This window comes from Podarcis vaucheri (assembly GCF_965113315.1).
Source record: "Podarcis vaucheri genome assembly, chromosome: 4".
Classification (NCBI taxonomy): Eukaryota; Metazoa; Chordata; class Lepidosauria; order Squamata; family Lacertidae; genus Podarcis; species Podarcis vaucheri.
In genome coordinates this window covers 67699196-67722971 of record NC_138762.1, presented here as the reverse complement: position 1 = coordinate 67722971, position 23776 = coordinate 67699196, and the positions used below count along the sequence as shown (strand labels likewise).

Genomic DNA, 23776 nt, shown 5'->3' with positions numbered 1-23776 from the left:
TGGTCCTGTGATTACATTTTCAGTGGAGAGTATCACTGCTTTGGAAAGAAAAATAACATTTTCCAACATAGTTTGAAGCAGAGAATGTGTACACATTACCATCTTAAAACACAGCTAGGTGGTCCTTTGTCTCAATTCAGATCAAAGTTGGCTGGGGGAAAATGCACCAATACTACATTGTCAAGAGATAACAGGATAGATACAGATTTTGGCTATGTATGCTGCTTTCCAAACCAACAGTGGGAGCACCCTGGGTGCAGAGTAAATGGGAGTGTGAACACAGCTAGAGTTCTGTTTTGTCCCTTCATGTGTGGCAGTTACCGCAGTTCACTCCCAACCCCTGCTAAAAAAAAATAGATCCTGCCAACCTTTCTTGCCTGCTCACTCCTTTCCAGTAGTCAGAGCCCTGATATGTTTTTTACCTTAACACCTCCATTCAACTGCACCTTTATTCCCCATTGTCTATTCCTTTTCAAACCATTTCCTTTTGCCACATAGGGCACACCCACACCATACATTTAAAACATTTCACTCACATTCAAAGCACATAGCTTACCCTACCCAAAGAATTCTAGGAACTGTAGTTTGGTGGAAGCCGTGTGCTTTAAATGTGTTAAATGCACTTTAAACATATTGCATTGCCATGACCTCAATTTCCAGTGGGCCTGCCTAGCACATCCTAGCTTCCCCCACCCCGCCCCCAAAATACAGCTCCTCTGACATGAAGTGCTGTGAGATTGTTCAAAGGGAATTAGCCTTCACTAAATTCCCCATCTTGTATTGTGAGCCCTTTTTTCTTAAACATCATTCTCTGCCTCCATGTGGCTCTGCAGATATTGGACCACAGCTTGAATCATCCCAAATCATTGGCCACGCTGCCTGGGGCTCATGCAAGTTGTAGTCCAACTTCCATCTTTAGGCTTTAGGTTCTCCTTTCTTGGTCTGTTATCTTTTCTGCATCCTTCCTTTAGCTCCCTTGGCTCTGTATGTCCTGTCCATTTTGCTTCCCGATGCCCCACGACCTCTTCCCAGTCTTTATCCTTGTTACAGATAGGTAGCCGTGTTGGTCTGCCATAGTCAAAATATTGGTATCTGAAGAAGTGTGCATGCACACGAAAGCTCATACCAAGAACTAACTTAGTTGGTCTTTAAGGTGCTACTGGAAGGAATTTATTTTTTTTTGACTAGGTATCTGAAGAAGTGTGCATGCACACGAAAGCTCATACCAAGAACTAACTTAGTTGGTCTTTAAGGTGCTACTGGAAGGAATTTTTTTTATTTATCCTTGTTGTGTGTTCCAATTTTTTTCTCACACAGCTGATAATATCTCCTTCCTTCACAAAATTTGGACTGAAAGCTCTTCATTGGCCAGGCCAACTGAACATTTCATGGCACCACACTTCTTCAGCAGTCAGGTCCCAACTACATATGACATTAACATAGAGAGTATCCAACATTACTCATACTCAGAGGAAACCTGAGTATGACTTAATTTGATATCACTCATAATAATTGCAAGGGTTTTAAAAAATCATTTTGCAGTGAAAACTCTGGCACTGAGGGCCAAACCAAATAGAAGCTTTGCTGAAAGCCCCTCCCATGGCCCAGTCCCGATCACACATAACTTGCTGCTATTTGCATTGGGAGAAAAGCACCCATTTGGTGCAAGTAGGTACTTTCCTTCCAATGCAAATGGAATGTGGATTTGGACTGTAGCAGATACAAAGGGTTAAAGCCATTTTCATACATCCTGCCCCCACCCTGGATAGGGTCCCACAACAGCTGCTATTTGCATGAGAACACCATGTCTAATTTGGTCCACGCTATCAGAGGTTTCACTGCAGCAAGCGCTGTGAATTGTATAAGACATTGTAGCAGTGATGCCCAGCAAAACATTCTAAGATGGTACAGAAGCAAATTTGGTAACAGTTCAGAGGGGCTGTTAAACATTATTTTTGCACATATACGGTGATCTTGTAAACCAAAATATAACAGACTGGAACCATTTGCATGCAGGAGATCAGCTGGACTAAGGATAACTCAACTGAGATATTTTCAAACTAATATTCAGATTTTAAAATGACAATGTATAGTGATCAGTTAGTCGGCTATTGCTAAGCTGGTATTAGCAAAAAATTTGGAGATTTGGGTCAAAAGACAGTAAGCCAAAGAACACAACCAAAAATGCTCTTATTAATCTGGAAGCAATTTGTGAATTAAAAAAAAAAGCTATATGCTGAATTTCTTGTATTAGATCATGTGTTGGCTTCACGTCTTAAAACTGGAATTAACATGAGGGAGGAGGCACAAGTTCAAATTGGGAGTGCTGAAAACTTATGGAACAGTGTGGGTTGTGCCAAGCTATGCTGAGTGACATTGCGTACATCTATTAAACAGCTCAGCCGGCCAAGTCTGTACAAACAAAACTTCACATGTATTGGCTTCTATACATTAAAAACGGTGCTGTGAATTAATACAGAAGGTCAAATTAGACATGGCAAAATTGAGTCATGCCTAAGTTATTGTCACTCTTCATATTTTGGCACAAATCAATAGGAGCTAAAGTCACACGTTTTGCCTGCAAACCACTGCATCTGGCTGTTCCCTCTTCCCAAGTAGACTTAATTCTCACTAGGGGAAAAAGCAACTAGAGTCTACTAGTTTGGGGGCAACCAGCAACGATGGGGGAAAGATTCACTGCAATCCATAGTGATGTAAAATCACATGCTTTATATTAATTTATTGCTGTGTAACCCTCAATTCTAGTTTGAATTGGTGTGCAGCTATCAGTTCTAGCAACCTCAAACCCAGGTTAGGCTCTTATTATAAGGTTTTCCAGAGTCTGATACGCTATGAACAACTTATGAAATGCCTATCTTCATATATGCCACAGCTTGTCAGTAGCAATATGCATCTGTGAAATGGATATCATAAATATCTAAAATATGTTTTATATAAAAAATTAAACATTAATAAAATTATTATTCTTTTATTAAGACTCTTTATTTAAAAACCATTGAATTTTTTCCTCAGTATAAATGACTCAGTGTAAGGAAACCTGTTTTTTTTTAATAATTGAAGGCATGATAAATTATGCCAGTGAGAGCTATAAACAATATAGAGACTACAGTTTTTTGGATAAAATGAAATGATCAGGACTAGATTCCAAATTTCTCAGAGTTTAACATTTTTCTTCTCTTTGTGGTGTCTTCATGTGTGTGTTCACTTTTGGTCTTGAGTCACTGAGACTCAAGCCTGTCTTCAGAACACTCAAAGCCGTTTATATCTAGGAGTCTTGGTTGATCACAAACTTGACATGAGCCAGCAGTGTGACGCGGCAGCTAAAAAAGCCAATGCAATTCTGGGCTGCATCAATAGGAGTATAGCATCTAGATCAAGGGAAGTAATAGTGCCATTGTATTCTGCTCTGGTCAGACCTCACCTGGAGTACTGTGTCCAGTTCTGGGCACCACAGTTCAAGAAGGACACTGATAAACTGGAACGTGTCCAGAGGAGGGCAGCCAAAATGGTCAAAGGCCTGGAAATGATGCTTTATGAGGAACAGCTAAGGGAGCTGGGCATGTTTAGCCGGGAGAAGAGGTGAAGGGGTGATATGATTGAAAATATATAAAAGGATGTCATATAGAGGAGGGAGAAAGGTTGTTTTCTGCTGCTCCAGAGAAGCGGGCACGGAGCAATGGATCCAAACTACAGTGGTGCCTCGCAAGACGAAATTAATTCGTTCCGCAAGTTTTTTCTTCTTGCGAGTTTTTCGTCTTGCGAAGCACGGTTTCCCATAGGAATGCATTGAAAATCAATTAATGCGTTCCTATGGAAACCGCTTGCCAGGCTGGCGGTGTGGAGAAGGGCTTTTCTCCCCACTGCAAGCCTTCAGGACAGGTACGGGAACAGAGGGGAAGGGGCGCAGCGCTTCTCCTCTGTTCCCGGGGCTTGCGGTGGGAGGAGGGTTTTTCCTCCCCACCACCAACATTCAGAACAGCATTCTGAATGTTGGCGGTGGGAAGGAAAACCCTCCTCCCACCGCAAGTCTTCAGGACAGCCATCCGAAGGCTGGCGCGGGGAGAAGGGCTTTCCGCCCCACCGCCAGCCTTCGGAGCAGCCTTCTGAAGGCTGGCGCAGGGAGAAGGGCTTTTCTCCCCACCGCCAGCCTTCGGAGGAGCCTTCCGAAGGCTGGTGCGGGGAGAAGGGCTTTCCGCCCCACCGCCAGCCTTCGGAGGAGCCTTCCGAAGGTTGGCTCGGGGAGAAGGGCTTTTCTCCCCACCGCCAGCCTTCGGAGGAGCTGCGCTTCCCCACTGTCCCGGAGATTTCCCTATGGGCTTTCGTCTTGCGAAGGAAGCCCATAGGGAAATTCGTTTTGCGAAGCGCCTCCAAAACGGAAAACCCTTTCGTCTAGTGGGTTTTCCGTCTTGCGAGGCGTTCGTCTTGCGGGGCACCACTGTACAAGAAAGAAGATTCCACCTAAACATTAGGAAGAACTTCCTGACAGTAAGAGCTGTTCGACAGTGGAATTTGCTGCCAAGGAGTGTGGTGGAGTCTCCTACTTTGGAGGTCTTTAAGCAGAGGCTTGACAACCATATGTCAGGAGTGCTCTGATGGTGTTTCCTGCTTGGCAGGGGGTTGGACTCGATGGCCCTTGTGGTCTCTTCCAACTCTATGATTCTATAAAAAAATTCCTTCCAGTAGCACCTTAAAGACCAACTAAGTTAGTTCTTGGTATGAGCTTTCGTGTGCATGCACACTTCTTCAGATACCAGATACCAGATATTCTTCAGATATCTGAAGAAGTGTGCATGCACACGAAAGCTCATACCAAGAACTAACTTAGTTGGTCTTTAAGGTGCTACTGGAAGGAATTTTTTTATTTTGACTATGGCAGACCAACACGGCTACCTATCTGTAACTGAATCTATGATTCTATGATTCTATGATTCTATATCTTTCTATGCCAGATGATAGAACCAGATGCATATATCAAAAAGGGCAAGGATTTTATCCTTTCAACAGCTTAGGGAAGTGGTGGTGTTACAAGGTGCCAGTTCTCTCTTGATGGTATTGCACTGACATGTCACATTATGCTGCTGTTCCTCAATACTCTGAAAAGCCCTTGTTTCTGTTGGTAACACCGTCACTATAGATATCTATGTCATTCTGTTTACAAGCCCATTTGTCCCTTCCATATTTACTAGCTCCTGCTATTTTATGTGTACTTCTAAGCTTACACCACATTGTGTGCAAGGTGCAAGGTCACTGAGTGGGAGAGAATGCTGTGTGTGTGTGTGTGTGTGTGTGTGTGTGTGTGTGTACTTTAAAAAAGAGCTCCCATGCTCTTACTAACAACTTCAACCTGTAGCTCTTTATAACTTGTGCAGCATTTAACATGGCCAAGTTTGTTACTGAAGTTTGGGGACTTGGATCAACCATTTAACTGTAATATTTTGCTATCAAAACTTGGTAATTACTATGTGTGGAAAAAATGCTGTGTAGTGCAAAAATGATACAACCACTCAGATATTAGAAATATGGTTTATGAGCTGTGTCCTTTTGAACATTGCCTCCTAGCCTGTTCTGTTCCAGACTGTTGCTCTTTATAACTCTAAAACTAATTACTAATGGTGTTTTAAGGTGCTACCACTTCAGGCAATATGGTGCTGCTACAGCCACAGAAATCTGGTTGATGCTAGTCTGTGGAAGCAACTTGTCTCCATGTACTTGGAAGAGTTGTTTTTTTGATCACGATGGGCTTCCTGCTGAGATTTTGTTCTGATTAAGTCAGGGGATCCATTGTCTGCAAATCTAAAGCAGATTTTGTTTTGCCAGCAATAATTCCAGGGAGAACAACAAGATTTGGTATTAAGTGTAAATTCATGCCAAGAGACAACTGATGAAGACATTTATAGTTTGTCATAGTTGGACAAGGACCCAAGTTTGACCAAAGGATATCACACAGTTTATTTACATTTAGGTACAAACATGAACGAGTGGGTTTTTTCTTCCTTCCTTTGCTACTCATTAAAAACAGCCCTGGTGGATTAAGCAAAAGATGCATTGAGTCCAGAATCCTGCTTTCACTGTGGCCAACCAGCCAAATGCCTATGGGAAGCCCCCAAGCAGGGCCTGAATGCAACAGCACTCCCTTCATGTGTGATTCCCAGAAATCTGCTTCCAACGATGGAAGAATAACATAGCCAACATGACTAGTAGCCATCAATAGCTATTCTCCATGCCTAAACCTCTTCTAAAGTCATCTAAGCTGGTGGCCATCACTACATCTAGTGAGAGAAAATGCCATAGTTTAACTATGGTGTTATACAAAAAAAGTGCTTTCTCTCTCTCTCTGCCCTGAATCTTCCAACATTCCACTTCACTGGATGATCCCATGTTCTAGTATGATGCAAAATCTATTACACAACTATCATGCCCATCCTTGTTTGAAAATATAACACACTGTTTTGCTACACCAGTCAATATACCACACTGTTCTTATTAGTGTGTGTTACAGTATTTCTGAACACCGATTCTGCCACACTTACTCAAGACAAGTGCCTTTCTCAGTAATCATACTGAGACATCCATACTGAGACCCCAACACACACATCCAGTGTTAAAATCATTGAGTTGGGTGAGGGGTTTAGACCATCTAATAATGTCTTGCCCAACTTTGTTTCCTGCTTGGCAGGGGGTTGGACTCGATGGCCCTTGTGGTCTCTTCCAACTCTATGATTCTATGATTCTATGAACCTGATGCCCTCCAAATGTTTCTTTCTTTCTGGGAGGATTAGAGGCTTTTTTTAAAAAACTGAAAGCTCAGAGCCTGGGGCTCCTGCTAGGGGTACCAGTGAAGGCCTTTGTGGGCATCATGGCACCCCTAGGTGCTGGGGTGGCAACTCCTGCACCAGGCACTGTACATTTTTTTGGAAAAGGCTTAGCATGAAAGACTGACAATCTAAGCTGTATCTTCTAAACAGCCCTGAAAAATATACAGAAGTGTAAAATACAGGCACAATATATTCAGCTGTGCAAATACAGCCACGCCAAGAACGATAAAATTAATGTCTGCCTTCTTAACACCATTTCTCCTAGAATAATTTTAAAACATACAGTTAAAGAAGAAGTCAGAACTAATGCACAAATGGAAAGCGCACTATTTTAAAAGAATACAATATGCCGAGAGTCCCCAATATAAATGTGCTCTTTTTTATTTTCTTGTTTCACTTTTATAAATATCAGCCAAGGCCTGTTTGGCCTACGTAAGTGGGCCTAGAAGGCAATAGTTTAAGAATCTTATGGCTTTCAAAATGTCATGGACTTATTTGTTTGTTTTCAGCAGTGCTTTTTTTCAGGGGTATGCATACCTCTAAACATTTTGTGAATCTAAGTTTGGCCTTATTGAGGGGCAGTATTTCAATATGGGACGCGGGTGGCGCTGTGGGTAAAAGCCTCAGCGCCTAGGGCTTGCCGATCGTAAGGTCGGCGGTTCGAATCCCCGCAGCGGGGTGCGCTCCCGTTGCTCGGTCCCAGCGCCTGCCAACCTAGCAGTTCGAAAGCACCTCCGGGTGCAAGTAGATAAATAGGTACCGCTTACCAGCGGGAAGGTAAACGGTGTTCCGTGTGCTGCGCTGGCTCGCCAGATGCAGCTTTGTCACGCTGGCCACGTGACCCGGAAGTGTCTCCGGACAGTGCTGGCCCCCGGCCTCTTGAGTGAGATGGGCGCACAAACCGCAGAGTCTGTCAAGACTGGCCCGTTCGGGCAGGGGTACCTTTACCTTTACCTTTATTTCAATATGAGTAGGAAAATGAGAGTACCCCTAAACATTTCTTTAAGGAAAAAAGCACTGGTTTTCAGTATCATCACCTGTCAGCTAAGCTGGCATTGCACAGTGTATATGATCACCAGCTCTTCAATGTTCACAAGTTAGTTTTAAAGTAGCAGTAACAATATGGAACACTTAGGAATTCTTATAGTAGCTGTAGTTATGTTGTAACAAAAGATTTTGTTTTATTGAAACAGTACATTTTGGCTGTGATCCAGATAAACATTATAAAGTGAAAAAATAGCATAATGTACATAATATTGGAAACGGTCCATTTAATTGTCAAAGCTCCTGCGCAATATTTGTGGCATGGTTTTTAAAAGTATTTTTAGAGGATGGATGGGAAGTATACATTTTGTTAAAAAATCAATAGTCACTCATGGCTGAGTCCAGGTTTTTATTAGGCAATCACCTCAGGCAGCTGGTTTGGGTGTGATGAAATGGCAGCAAGTTGTTAGCTGTTTAATTTACTTTTATTATAATTTTATTGCCAGGGAGGGAGGCAAGGTGCATGTGTGATCTTCTGCTGGCCTTAAGGTACTGTGCACCTTGACTAGGAAGGTGGGTCTACCTGAATAAGTACTGAAATATAGGATATGTCCATCCCTCAAGCCCTCAATCCGCAATGGTTTGTTGCATCATATTTGGGCAGCTAGATTTTTAACAGCATGATATATAGAAGAGACAGTCAAGATTTGCATTAGTGAAATTGTAAGTAAGAGTTTAGTATGTGAAAGACCGAAATCCTATACCCACCCCAAAATGGGGTGTCCTGATTGAATCGGGACAGTTGAGGGACACGACGCAGAACTCAACAAAACTTGCTTTTGGGTAAACATGTATAGGATTGTGCAGTTTTCATTTTTCTGTATCATTTTCCAGCTAAATTTACTCCTATACTGACCCCACAAAGCCATGAGCAATATATAGATATAATAGAACAACAATTTCAGCTATTTCTGAGTGAAATACTGCTAATGAAATATGGAATTTCAAAAAGCAGGAAACGAGCCACCAAATTGGTTTATCCAGGGGAGCATTCTGCAGGCCCTTCTTGCTCGTTTACCAGTTTCTCAAACAAACTTGCCCTTGTAAGGAGGGAGGAATCAGGGAAAAGTAGGGAAAAGTGGTATGTATAGGCCTCACCATTAAAGCCCAGATATACAACAAACCAAAGATTCTAGCAAGTTTTTATTTAATTTGCAATTATGTGCATGGACACTTGCAAGCCCTGTGCTCTTTTGTTACCAAGTGTAACAAGGCAACACTTCAAGATTTTTTTTTTAACTATAATTTATAGTTTAATCTTAGCCACAGATTGCATATTTTTCGACATTCTTCATGTGCAGTGACGTAGCTTCAACACCTGCATCCATCAATGCCACAAATTCTAATTATGTAACTGACATTAGCAAGATGTTCAGACAGAACAAGGAACACCCAAACATGACTGGACAGGATCTGCTTGAAGACTTGAAGAGCTGCATTTAATTGCAGCAGGCAAGACTACTTTGTTTTTTAAAATATATTTGCTTGATTACTAAAAAGCATTTCCCATTTACAACATCTGCTTGAATGCAAAATATGTTCAGTGATATTTTAAACGTTTCTTTGTGCATTGCTTATTACTTGCTGGTAATTATGCATTAGTCAGTGTACAATTTCATCGTTCTCCAGTCAAAATAATTTCCCTCATTTCAACTGATCTTCATTACTAATTGACTATGCTTCCATGTTTTATTCCTAGTCCAACTACATAAGTCACCCTCAACAGAAATGCAAGTGATCTTGGATTATGTGTATTTTGTAAATCATTTATAAATTTATATTACACACAGCAAAGCTCTCTAACCACACAGTATAATGGGCTGCATTTTAAATTAAGGGAATGGCACAAAAGTTAGCTTTTTGTATTGATTTGAATGTGACTAAAATGTTAATAACATTTTCCAGAGCTGAAAAATCCACATGTACAAAACAAACCATACTTGGCACTTGCATAGCTGAGGGGCCATGACAAAGAAGATTTTAGGTTTTATAGATACCTGTCACACTTCACTCAGCAGAGCAGGGGTGGCCTAAGACATTTTGGCACCTGAGGCAAACCTCCAAATGGTGCCACACTCCTTCCAGGGAAGAAGGGTTGAGTGACGATCTACATCAGGAACAAGAGAGGAATAAAGATCTACCATATTTTTCGCTCTATAACACGCACCCGACCATAACACGCACGTAGTTTTTAGAGGAGGAAAATCCATAGGCATGCCACCTGTAGGCATTTCCTCCATAACACGCACAGACATTTCCCCTTTCTAGGAGGAAAAAGGTGAGTGTTATGGTGCAAAAAATACGGTACATCAGGATTTGCTGCCCCTGTGAATCCTGTCACCTGAAGCCTCATGGGTGGGTCATCCCTTAAAAAAAAAAATTCCCTTTCAATAATCTCAGTTCAGAGTACAGGTGGGGAGGGGCTGGAGAGAGGGACGTTGTTATGCTTGGAAACTGAATCCACCAATAGAAGAAAACAGGAAAGCTATATCTGAGCTGTACCAGTGGTATGTGGCTGGCATGGATGCTTTTCTAGAGGGTGGGGTGAATGGGGACAATTGCCCTGGACCAAAACCAGAATGAGAACAATGCTTCCTGCCTTAACTCTGATCTTGTGCCAATAATAATAGCACCCACCAGTGCCCATAGAGAGTTTACCTTTATGATGGATCCTGTGTTTGTTTTATTGTTAACCACATGGAAGGTTTGGTGAAGTAGGGGCATAAAGGTTTGAGATCTTACAGACTGTCAGCAGCTAGAAGGTTATGTAGGGGGAAATGGAGAGATTTGGCTGTACCATCTGCAAATAGAATGGCTTAACAAAGTATTGGAGTTTGGCTTCATGGCCAAGTTAACAGATAGATTCAGGGAAGAAAAACAATGACAATGAAACGTTATGGCAAATTGGATTGATTTTATTGAATAAAGTTAAAAAATGCTGTTGCACGCCACCCAGTCTTCAAGCGGTGTGAGACTCCAGGGTTTCCTCGCGCTTACCCAGGGTTTGGTTTCCTTATAATGAGGAACAGTGGAGACTGATGTCTTTATGATATATGGTTTATTTACACAAAAATGCAACCTGAGCCTACACACACACACACACAACTGTGGCTTTTATCTTTCTCAATATCAGCCAGGTGACTAAGAGGTCCCACCCATTCTTCCTTTCTTATACTAATGACCTGTATTTAGGGCCTTTAACTCACCAAGAAACTTCCCTGTCTTCTTCAACAGTGGAATCTCCCAAACTTACATACATTCAGCAGTAAACCCTAATATAATGGGTTTTGGGGTTATGGTTTACAAGTTTTTGATAGTAGGGACATCTTTGTTATTACCATATGTAGGCAACTCCACTGGAATATAGTTTGATTCATTATATAGCTACTAATTATAAGCTTGATATGATTATATATTAATCAGGGTAATTTAAACGAATAACCTCCAACCATAGTTTCAGCTTCTATTTCTTTTTCTCTCTTTGAAAGCCTCTGTGTATTGAGTGGTATACAGCATATATAACAATGTTTATATTTTGTAACATATTGCAGAACTCATTTAAAATGGGAAGAAAAAGGAAATCCATTTCATATTGCTGCTCTTTTGTCCTTTCGCTCCAATTGTCAAAATGCCCCCTATTTCAGTATGCAAACAGCATAGCAAAGCTGGGGGTGAGGGCATACATACGCTTCAGGTTACATATGCTTCAGGTTACAGACTCCACTAACCCAGAAATAGTGCTTCAGGTTAAGAACTTTGCTTCAGGATGAGAACAGAAATCGGTCTCTGGCGGTGCGGCGGCAGCAAGAGGCCCCATTAGCTAAAGTGGTGCTTCAGGTTAAGAACAGTTTCAGGTTAAGAACAGTTTCAGGTTAAGAACGGACCTCCGGAATGAATTAAGTACATAACCCGAGGTACCACTGTACTGGAATCAACACAAAAATATCACAAACGGGCTTGCAACAATGGGAATTACAAAATAACTACCGTATTTTTCGCTCTATAACACGCACCCGACCATAACACGCACGTAGTTTTTAGAGGAGGAAAATCCGTAGGCATGCCACCCGTAGGCATTCCCTCCATAACACGCACAGACATTTCCCCTTACTTTTTAGGAGGAAAAAAGTGAATGTTATGGTGCAAAAAATACGGTATATGGCAACTATATCCCACCCCTTGTCAGTCAGCCAGTGAAAACCCTTTCCAGAACAATAACAAGTCACAATTCTGGCCGTAAAACATCAGTCATTATTTAGCCAGTTGGAAGATGTATGTCTTCAGGGGCTTTCTACAGGGCTTGAAGCCTGAAGGCCTTGCATAGATCTGCTGGCAGGGACCTGGGGAAAGCTAGTTCAAGGGAACAATAAGGAAGTAAAACAGGTGACAGCTTATCCAAACTATACTGTACACACTCTCATAAAGTCCTGTGAACTAAATAGGTTTTAATTGAATAGACATGCATAGTATTGGACTAGAAAAGTTATTTATCTACATTATATTTAATGCCACTCTTTTCATAGAGCACTTAGAAGAGTTTATATCTATGAAAGTACAATACAATAATCACAAAACATAACAATAACTAAGAAGGGAATACAATTTAAAAAATCAATGCAACCCAGTTTAAAAACAGCAGAAATTACACATTCCAATACAAACATTTTTTATTTTTGTCTAAAGGACAATGAAATATTTGATGAATCAATGTTCTAGCATTTATTTCACTTCCTTTAGCTTGGTTTACTGATGAAATAAAAACTTTCTGTGTTCTTTCAGTTTAGTGTTTTCCAGTTTTAAAGTATGAGATGCAGACTCTGTACACAAAAAATAAAAATAATAAACTCAAAACAAATCTCAGCACTTGAAAGTTTCCTTTGCTTACTATAATCATGTAACCACAGAACAAAGAGATGATCGGAACCATCTGCTACCAAGATTAGTAAATTTACCAGAATTCACTAAGATCTCTTTTGTGCTTAACTTTAATCCTATCAGCAGCTATGTATTATAGCTCAGCAAGCTGTCTTTTTCCACAAAGGAAACCTAAACAAAAACCCCCACTTGGAAGAAACTATTAAACAGCTGAGAATGGATGAGTATAGAAGATTCTATTCTGAAGAATACAATATTATGAAGAGAAAAAATAAGATTGGGAAGGTCCCAGGTTCCATACTCAGCATCTCTGGATAGGGATGGGAGAGATCTTTGTCTGAAAGCCAGAAGAGCTGCTGCCAGTCAGTGTAGGGAATACTGATCTAGATAGACCAACGGTCTAACTTGACATATATAATCATGGTGCTAGTGCTACATCATATCTATCCACCAAAGGTCTGCCATGTTGCACTTGCCCACAGTTGCTTCAGCTTTGGGAAGATCAGTGCTTTTTTCGGGGGGGGGGGACATACCCCTAAACATTTTTTGAATCTAAGTTTGGCCTCATTGAGTGGCATTATTTCTATATGAGTAGGAAAATTAGAGTACCCCTAAACTTTTTTTAAGATCAGGAGTGGCTAAACCATATGTATTCATACCCTGGTCTGGTTCAGGCATTGCTCTAAATCAGAGCTTAATTTGATAAGAACTAGTTGCACCAACTATTGGGCTTGCACGTGCGCGCACACCCACATACTTTTCCTCTTCCAGAACAGCCACAAAGAAAAGTTTGCCTCCGTTTTTTGTAACCATAGCTATTGCTTCCACTTTTTCTAACCACAGCTTCTGACAGCTTACAGTTCTCCTTTCAATGTCAGTTCCCTCTTGCATAAAAATAAGTTGCTTAATAAAATCTGAATTTGTTAATGCCATCTGAATTTGCTTGTCAATGGGCGTTTGCTACCTACTGTTTACACTTTTTAAAATGGCATTAATATATTCCTGCCTTGCATTAATCTGTCTATGGTCATGTTATTGGGAACTGCTTAAGGAGTTCAATCATTAACTTGAACAAACCCGGAAAAAGAAAGTAAACTAAAAGACGGTAGAAAGGATTGTGCTTTAGGGCAGGCACAGAGCTTCCACATTCATTCAGATCAGTGGAAGTATTTCTATTGCTGTGCAACTTAGGGCAAGCACAGCTAAAGAAATATAGGCAAGGGATTTCTTTCCAGAATTAGTCCTTACAAAGTGTTACATGCATATACTACTCCTGAGTAAATTTCTGTTGTATACTGTCTGTTCCCACCACCAGGGAGTTGGTGGTAGGCAGGAAGGAAAGCCATAATAAAGGCCATTTATCAAGGCCATTTTAAGGATGAAAGATATGCACCGCCTCCCACAGTACGAAGGCTGGAGGGTGTGTTGTTGTCAAATTTTGTGCTTGCTTACCACCACCACCAGCAACAAAGCAGTGTGTGGCCTGCAAATTCCATGTCAAAGTACTCTTGCAGTCCACTTGGTATGAAAAGTTGGACCAACCTGTGTTATATGCTCCCAACTTCTCCAGTTGATGTGAAATTCCTTTTAAAAAAAGAAAAGAAAAGAAAAAGACATTTATTAAAGGTTTAATAGTTACAGAAAAAAGAAGAAAAAAACAGTAAAAAATTCACAATACATCAAAAATAAAAAGGAAAAAACAAAAACAAAAAAGAATACAACAAAACAACAAGAAAAACAAAAACATTCAAAAAACACATCCAATATTTCTATATCTCTACCTTTCATTTACTTGTATCATCGACCTCCTCACACTCCCTTTTTTGTATTCTTGTTCAATTAGCTATTTCAGCAAATCCTTTCCATCTTTCTCAATTTTTGTTCTATAATTTATCTTAACACAATCTGACCTTAAATTTTACACTTTGGCCCATTAACAATCTATTTTTACTTAGTTCTTTATAACATTTCTGCTAAAACCATGTAACTTCATTCCAGCATCCTTCTAACATTCATTAATTTTACAATATTTCTGTAAATATACTTTGAATAGAATAGATATCTGTAAATATACTTTGAATTTTTTCCAATCTTCTTCCACCAACTCTTCTCCCCGGTCTCGGATTCTGCCAGTCATTTCCGCCAATTCCATGTAGTCCATCAGCTTCATCTGCCATTCTTCCCGGGTGGGTAAATCTTGTGTCTTCCAATTGATGTGAAATTCCATGGGCACCACAACCCAAGTTCTTTTCCACACCACTGGAAAGTGGTATGTTTTAACACCCTCCACCTTTTGATATCACTTTGCAATTTTTTTAAAGTCCTTATGGAAATCCATTAGCAAATTTCTCCTAATGTACACATTTGGGTGTGGGGGTGGGCATGTTTACATTTAAATACAACACTTAGAAATTGTTTTTTTAAGTGAAGAGGAAAGAGGGAAAAAGGGGGGAAGGCATAGTATATTACTATAACAAATGTTAGCAGTTAATATACACATTTTTGTACACAGTTTTGCCTGATGTACATAACTGCAACTAGATTTTCATACATGAAGTATATATATGAAAAACACACCTACACTGTACTGTAATATATGCATTGTTCATACACATTACCAGTGCTTTTTTCCTGGGGGTATGCATACTCCTAAACATTTTGTGACTCTGAGTTTGGCCTCATTGAGGGGCAGTATTTCAATATGAGTAGGAAAATGAGAGTACTAAACATTTTTTTTAAGAAAAAAGGAACTTCACATACACATTTCAAGGGGTGGCTGTGTTTTGGTTCATATAGTTTTGGAAAGTGCATATTAGGGAGCTGTGCATTTACATGCAAATAATCTGATTTCACACCATCCCTATTTAAGTGCACACAAAGACACCCCCCTCTGGATATTAGATACATTTTCTCATGACTCATGCGTTTAATTTTCACTGAAATGTATCAACATTCTATGACTAAAGTTCTGTTTGATTTATGCAAGTGTTTCATGTCCTCAGCAGGGAACTCTGCAATAAACACTCAAAACTTACTATAAAAATAGTTTATTATAGGGATATCAGATTTTCTCTAAGACAGCTGACAGATATGAAATATGCTTACTCCACTGTTTGTACAGTTTCAGGAGATCAAGATTAGCTTGGGCCTGAAGCAAATTTACTATTGGGCTTTATGTATTTGCCTTAGAACCGCTGCCCTTGAGTTACATTTGCATTTACAGTTGAATTGGGAGATGATACAAGCACCGTTTCTCTCCTGTAACCCTACACCCCTGCCTATGCTAAAGAAGAGAACATGAGATATACCACAAAGTAGAGTCAGAAATAGAGTGGTGGTAGATGGAACATCAGAAAAAACAACAGACAAAAGATGCTACCATTATCCTCATCTCATGATTAAACTATGAATTTAAAGGCAAAGGAATAATCTTCCAGTTCCAAACTATTATGTTTGCCAGTTTTTGCTAAAGCTTTAAGAAACCAGCATTTTTAAATTGCTTCAACTAAGGTCCGATAATAAAACATATCGCTAATAAGGCTGCAAGTACTTCAGTTTAATTTGAGGGGGAAACACACATGTACACACAAACACGTGTATTCCCCATGTGCAGACTTGTTAATCCAGGCGTATCTGTTCTAGGAAGTTAATACTTGTCGCGCAACATAAGGGAAAGAAACATACCAGGTGTTTTGTGCTGTTCCACAAATAATCAGACCCTTGGAAGCAAATCTCACTCCCTCTTGTGTACCTGACTGCCATTCTCCTGACCACCATTCTATGCTGAATGGATTCTGATGCAAAGGCGAATGAGATTGCTAAACCTTATGTGAAAAGGTGGTAAATTCAGCAAACACATTTTTTTCTCCCTGCAACATAGTGAGCTGCGCCTGCCAGAATCCTGTTTCCTACACAACTGTTAAAGAGGCAGGAGGTCACCCAATTTATTGAAATGCCAATAAATATTTGATTTTTTTAAAAAGCCTTTCTTTTTGGCATGGGTTATTTAAAGAAGGGATATTTCCAAAATAATTTCTTCATTTCCCTTCCACTTTCTTTTTTTGTTGTTTTGTTTTTGAAAGAAGATGCTCAATTAGCGTTTGCAGTGACTTCTGAAAATGCTGACATGTTCATTTTGTCATTATTTATGATGTTTTTAAAAACTAGATGCAAACTGCCCTGCTAAAATATAGAATTGGTAACATTTACAAGACAACTGGGAAAGCCTGATAAACACCAGCGGGCTACTGCATGCATTGTCTGAAATGCACAATCCCCCTTTTTGTCAATAGTTGGTGCTACTTAGCCTTTGAGATAGCAGCACCTCTTAAATCAATACATCCTTTTTAATTTTTAATGTCCCCCTGCCATTAGCTCATTCTCATGTCCCCTTTTTATTGCTTATCAAAGCAATTGGCTATGACCTTGACATTTTTTCTGTCTCTCTTCCCTTCCCTGGTTTTTGAGCAAAGCTCGTGTTTCAAGCACAGAAATCCCTTTCCAGTGATTTGACAACCCTCTTCCAGTCTAATGCTTTCAAGTGTGTACAGTGCATTGTTTTGCTGAAATACATCTTTATGGTTCCCAGGATAAGGTATAGAAAGCCTGGGTTATGAGGCTCTGCACAATCCCATTCTTGTCGTATGTAAACATCCAATGGCATATGATCAGAGACACTTTGTTTCACCATTACTGCAGGAAAGAAAGAAACCAAGGTCTGCACATTATTTAATGAGATGACATGGCACAAACATGTGTTCCCCTCTTATTATTTCTTCTCATTCTGATTTTCTCTGAGGAAGTTTGGGGAAACGGTCCATGTTTTCATCTGCCCGATTGCAACAAGTCAGGGTTGAGGCTTTTATGCTTTTCAAAAGCGTATTTCACACTTTCATATTTTCAGGAATATTAACACTGTGTGTGTGTGTGTGTGTGTGTGCGCGCGCACGTGCATGTGCGCGCACACACACAATTTGCATAAATAAGGATCATAGAAATAATACATATAGGTAGACCAAGTCTTCTCATGTCAATTGCTTATCACAAAAAAACAGCAAATTTGCAGCAATATCTACAACATATTCTTGGTTCTTGGTTCGTGGATTAGTTTAAACAAAAACAAAGGGGAAACAGGATAGAACAGAATTAACTCATAACATTCAGCATCACATAGCTAAACACCTAATCACTTACCCTTGTAGTTGTGCTTAGTTAAGTATGAGTAATAGTCATTTTCTTCTTTGTCCTCATTAGTCTTTGGCCCAACAGAATTCTAGATGGAGCCATCACAGAGATAGTTGCAGGAAGCAATGTGGGAGCTGTTTCTTTTTTGCTCTTTTAGAAATGGCAGATATTTTTGGTTATGCTGTGCCGTATATCAGCAATTTTGTGTTATGCCACACACCCTCCCCAGATGTTTTGTGACTGGCATCCAGAGCACTTTCTCAAAATTTCCAGATGTGTCCACATACCCAAAAGGTTTGGTGACCCCCATGACTTCGTTTTATTTGTTGACTGTCAATGGACTCATCAAGCCTTATTTTCAAAAGTCTGTACCTTCTGATTTCAGAAACATGTTTTTACAGTTCCAACGAAGACTCTAAATGGGTAGATTTAAGAAATTATGGACTCTTAGTGAAAGTACGTTGCAACAAGCAAGGAGGAAAGTGTTCATCATGCTCTCATGAGACAAATGCTGGCTCAGAAGACCACTTTTGGAACTGAGTACAGAAGTGTGTGTGGCTGAAAACATGTCTTGGATTAGTTACAACTCTAGCTTGGAAAATTCTGGCTTCCCTAACAAAAGGAGAGAGGAAAGAAAATGGAACTGGGGGGAAAGGCAGCCCGGAGAGAAAAAATGTAACTCCTTTCCAGCATTTAGCACCTTCTCAATTTTCCCTCAGTGTCCATTGCTCCATGGCAAACATAAGACCTTCTATCATTATAAATGCTACCTTAGGAAAATTATATTATTATAGCAAGAGTAGAGATCCCCAAACTTGCTATACAGCGAGCAAAGATTCACCCACTATAGGTTCAGAATCGGGGACATTAGCTCCCCAGTTACTGCCCGGGGTGGGTGGCTGGCGCCGTGGCAAATGTGGGTGTGGCGTGCTGGGGGCGTCTCAGAGAGAGGCGCTTCTGCTGCAAGCGATTGCAGCATTGGAGAGGGGCACCACCACCTCTCCAATTCCACCCCCAGGTCAGGCTTGACTGGGGGAGGGGGTAGAGCTGCAAGTGATCTCAGCATCGGAGGGGGTGTGCTGCCACCTCTCCACTGCCTGTGGCCAAGTGGCAGATACACCCTTCCCTCTTGGCTGGCCCAGGAGCAGCCATAAGGAGAAGGAGCTGCTGCCACCATCACCCCAGCCCCCAAAGTGCAACTTCCCTCGATGAGGGAACTGTGGTGGGGGCGCCCCCTCAAAAATATGCCCAGGGCAGTGGCCCCCCATGCTACTCCACTGCTTAGAATGTAAGCAAACAAAAATAGTGTCCAAGTTATGCTTGTGTTGCAGTACTTGTGAATGAATTGAATGAGCTTTTCAGTGGATATTGAGAGGACATTCCTTCCAGATTCTTAGGAACTTAGCTCTATGGGTTATCTAGGTCAGGCATAGGCAAACTCGGCCCTCCAGATGTTTTGGAACTACAGCTCCCATCATCCCTGACAACTGGCACTGTTAGCTAGGGATGATAGGAGTTGTAGTCCCAAAACATCTGCAGGGCCGAGTTTGCCTATGCCTGATCTATATACTGCAGAAAGTAAATTGAATAAAGGAATTGAATAAATAATAAATAATGGCAAAAGACTTGTGATTAATCTGACTGAACAAGCCATAGACTTCATTTGCAGGCCTCTTCGGTAAGAGTTATTGCAGCAGAAAAATATATTTTCTCAGTGACCATAGTTCCAATTAATTCCAGTTGAGTGTTAAGCCCAGGTTCCAACCTCTTCTATAGAAAATTATTAATTGCTTGCTGTGATGACTTTGTTCCATTATCTGCTGATTAAGTCTCTCACCTTCAATCAGTCAGTTTTGGGATTGCTAGTATTATGTTCTTGAATATTTTTTTAAAATAAAAATGATTTACCGGTAGATAAATATTTAGCCACGGTTCCTTATTGGATTATAACAACTCTACATTTACATGATTTAAGGTCCAAATGTTTCATTCATTAAATTAACATTTTAATTTTAGGAAATAAAATATTAGATTTCAGAATATAACAGCTTGGCATTTTATCACTCAAGGGGTCTCTAAATGATTGTGTCAATTATCCACAATTCCCTATGTTTCCTAAGGCCACCAGCAATTCAGTAAGAAAGTTCCCCAAAGGTATCAGCCCCTAGGATTTGCCACTTTAACAGGTCATTCAGTAAGCCTAAATCCTACTAGAAATTGTATGTCAATGACAAAGGCATTAAAGTAAGCTTCTTTCCTTTATATTAGCCTCTTTCTGCCAAACACAAAAACCAAATCACGCATATGACCTGCCAAGAGTGCGAGATCCGATATGATTAGAAACAGACCCCTGGTTGTCATGGAAAGCCACTAAATCCCAAGCCACACATAATGGGAAGGCCTCAGTATGGGCAACAGACCTGTGGATCCTCAACAACAGCCCCATCCCTACCACCGTCAAAAAACCTATTAGGCCACATAGTACCTGTAAACCACCAGAAACTGCATTCAGTCTCACATATCTAAAGGTAAAGGGACCACTGACCATTAGGTCCAGTCGTGACCGACTCTGGGGTTGCGGTGCTCATCTCGCTTTATTGGCCGAGGGAGCTGGCGTACAGCTTCCAGGTCATGTGGCCAGCATGACTAAGCCACTTCTGGCGAACCAGAGCAGCGCACAGAAACGCCGTTTACCTTCCCGCCAGAGCGGTACCTATTTATCTACTTGCACTTTGACGTGCTTTCGAACTGCTAGGTTGGCAGGAACAGGGACCAAGCAACGGGTGCTCACCCTGTCACGGGGATTCGAACCGCCAACCTTCTGATCGGCAAGTCCTAGGCTCTGTGGTTTAACCCACAGCACCACCCACGTCCCTGTAAACCACCAGAAACTGCATTCAGTCTCACATATCTAGCACCAAGCATATACTCTTGAAATCAGGGCATTTGTACAACCTGTCCTGAACCTTGGTGTACCCAGTGGCAAGTCCTGGTAGCACACAGTCCCAAAGGCAACTCTAGAGTGTAGTCAGACAGTCCAAATGGTCAAATACCAGTCCAAGTCCAATACAACAAGCAAGATCCAAAGTCAATTCATAAGGTTAGGTTCTCACCTCTGCAGAAAATGTAGGGTTGGAACATATGGGGTCAGTCCCAAAGTCACAGTCCAGTGACATTCCCAAGGCAACCAAGCACTGGTCTTGAGTTTGCTCCTACTGAGCAGCTGTGCCTCTCCACTTGATGAAGCATGTGACCCTCACCTGCCCTGAGCTTAATCCAGCTGAGTGACCACAAATATCCTTCCAGACCTAACGAGTCTTATGATCTTCACCTGGTCTACTAGTGAACTAGGCTATGTTCCCTTGCCTGCCTCAGTCTCCTGGAGTACACTTCCTGTAAAGCCTCAGAGTCTGCTGTGTCTACAAAGATGGGGGCACCTCTGGTTCTGGTGATGTTCTCCTTCCCCAGGATCCTGTGAACTGTCTGCAAGCCCATCAACATCCTTCAGTGTCCTGTGAGTACCTCCTAAATCCCCAATCTCCCCTCCTCATATTCAGCTTGTCCTGGTGTGTGCCGGTCATGGCTACACCCCTCGCTGGGATCCTCCTCCCCTTCCTTGGTGTCCTGCCAGCTCATGTCTATAGCCACCATGGCAGCACCAACCTAATGTTCTAGGTCAATGCATGATGCCAGCATGCCAGCACCATGGGTTGTAATATTTCACTAATAGTGCAATAATTGTGCTCCACTCTAAGCACCTGTGCAGCAAGTGATCAGAAGAATGGTCCACTAGTTTATAGGGATGGGAAATCTGGTGTCATGGTTTTGAGTGGTAATCAAACTTGCAGAAGTTGATGTTTCTGTTTTGAATTGAGAAGACCATGCAGATATCTTGGTTATTTATGTACGTATATAGTCTGGAGTAATTCTAAGTAACTCAGCCAACTGGACTTCCAGAGTTTTCCTCGAGAGAAACAGTTCCACAACATAATTCACTGTGAAAAATCTAGAATGAAGAGCAGGGATAAATAAACTGTTTGCTCAGCTCAACATTTTGGCAGGTAAAAATACAAATGGGCAGTTCTCTAATTAAGATAGACAAATTACTGACTTAATTGCCCATACATAATGGAAAACAAATGCAAAGAGCAGCATTATCTATAAATTCGGGGGAGGGGGGAGAGAGAGATGTTTTCAATCTAACAGAGATAAGAATTATAGGCAGAATTTATTTGAATGTGTTAACTTCAACTATTTTTAATTTTGTGTGTGTGTGTGAAAAACAAGGACCAGATACGAGCTTTATTAAGTTAAAAGTGCGAATAACTGTTCCTTTTACATAGAACATAAATATCTGATATAAATACAGGATGATTTCCATGAGTGAATTGGTAACTATAGGTAAGAATGTGCCTTTAGAAGTACCTCTAGCTTCTTAGATGAAAGGAGGCATTTGATATTCTAGCTACAGTGAAGTAAGCTCTATGGAGTCAGACTGTGAAGCAATTAATCTGGGGTGCCTGCATTGAAATAGCTGGCAATGCAATCCCAAATACCTTATTTTTACAAGAAAAGGAGGAGCAAAGGTACCTTCAATTTCAGATTTCTGTACAAATGTACTTGGACTTACTTTGAATTAGTAGGGCAGAAGAGATATGCATCTAAGCCAGGGGCAGCTAATGTAATGCTCTTCAGATTTTGGTGACTACAGCTGTAATTGGCCTCAATCAGCATGGTCAATGGTCTGGCATGATGGAATTATTAGTTCAATAACATGTTGACAGCGCCATGTTGGCTACTGCTGAGCTAAGGGCTAGTATCACCTTCATATTCTAGATTCCTACCTGTCCCATGCAAGGTATGACTATAACCAACAGAAAGTTGGACCCTTGGGTCACAAGGGAGTCAAAGGACAGTTAAAGGAGGATAAGGCTATTGAAGAGAAGCTGAATAAATTATTTGCATCCATCTTCAAAACATCTGATTAAAATGTTTTGTTTCCTGTCCGTTGTAAAAACCCTGAAAACAAAGGGCAGAAGTGTTAGACCATGTTAGGGTGTAAGGAGTAGAACTGTTGAACAGCCCATGGTGGCTGGGACTGAAGGCTGTTGCAGTCCAAGACATCTGGAAGACACTAGGTGGGCAAAGGCTGTTGCGAAATATGCAGAAAAATAAAGGCATTCTGGCCTGGGGAGCCAGGTCAGAAATAAGGATGTTCTTCAAAGGATGCTAGGCTATGTCAAAATAATAATGAGTGTTTTATCAACTAGGTTGTAGTTCTCGGATGGGAAGCCCTCCTGGCCACGATCCCATCAATTATGTAAATTGGTATGAATGTTTCTTACTTTCATTATCTATGGTATATTTAAATATACCCCAAAACTAGCTTCCTGTTCTGAAGTGTAGGAGTAAAATCTGCCTGTCATCTTAAAATATAGCATTTGTGGGATATTTTCAAAGGTCATCAGTAGCCTATAGAAAGACAGCTTTGCTGATCCTACTAGTTGAGCAACACCATCTTCATCACTCAACTGCGTATTATTTTAAACAAGTTATTTTAGGCTCAAACCATCCAGGAACATTTTGGACTTCCATCTGGAACTTAAACTAAGGACAAAGAATGAATAATTTGTTTAGCAGACCTATGTTAGAAGGCAAAATACAGAACATTCACATTCAGTGCAAATTCACATTTGATTCCCTGTGCTGAAGAATAAAAGGCCAACAAAGTTTTAGCTTCAACTACTCATTTTAATTCTATTTTATAAAACATTTAGTGGTATTTGAGGCCCATTCTATTTAGCAGAGGCATTTTCAGGAGAACAATGGGGTGACAA

At 40.8% G+C, this 23776-nt stretch overlaps 1 long non-coding RNA gene across 1 annotated transcript in view; it reads left to right on the top strand.

Moving 5' to 3' along the window:
- Nucleotides 1–21415, top strand: part of LOC309531241 — a 31895-nt gene extending 10480 nt beyond the window's left edge. The window contains exon 3 of the long non-coding RNA XR_014219168.1: nucleotides 21315–21415. This is a non-coding gene — a long non-coding RNA (uncharacterized lncRNA). The remainder of the gene's footprint in view (nucleotides 1–21314) is intronic.
- Nucleotides 21416–23776: the final 2361 nt, after the last annotated feature.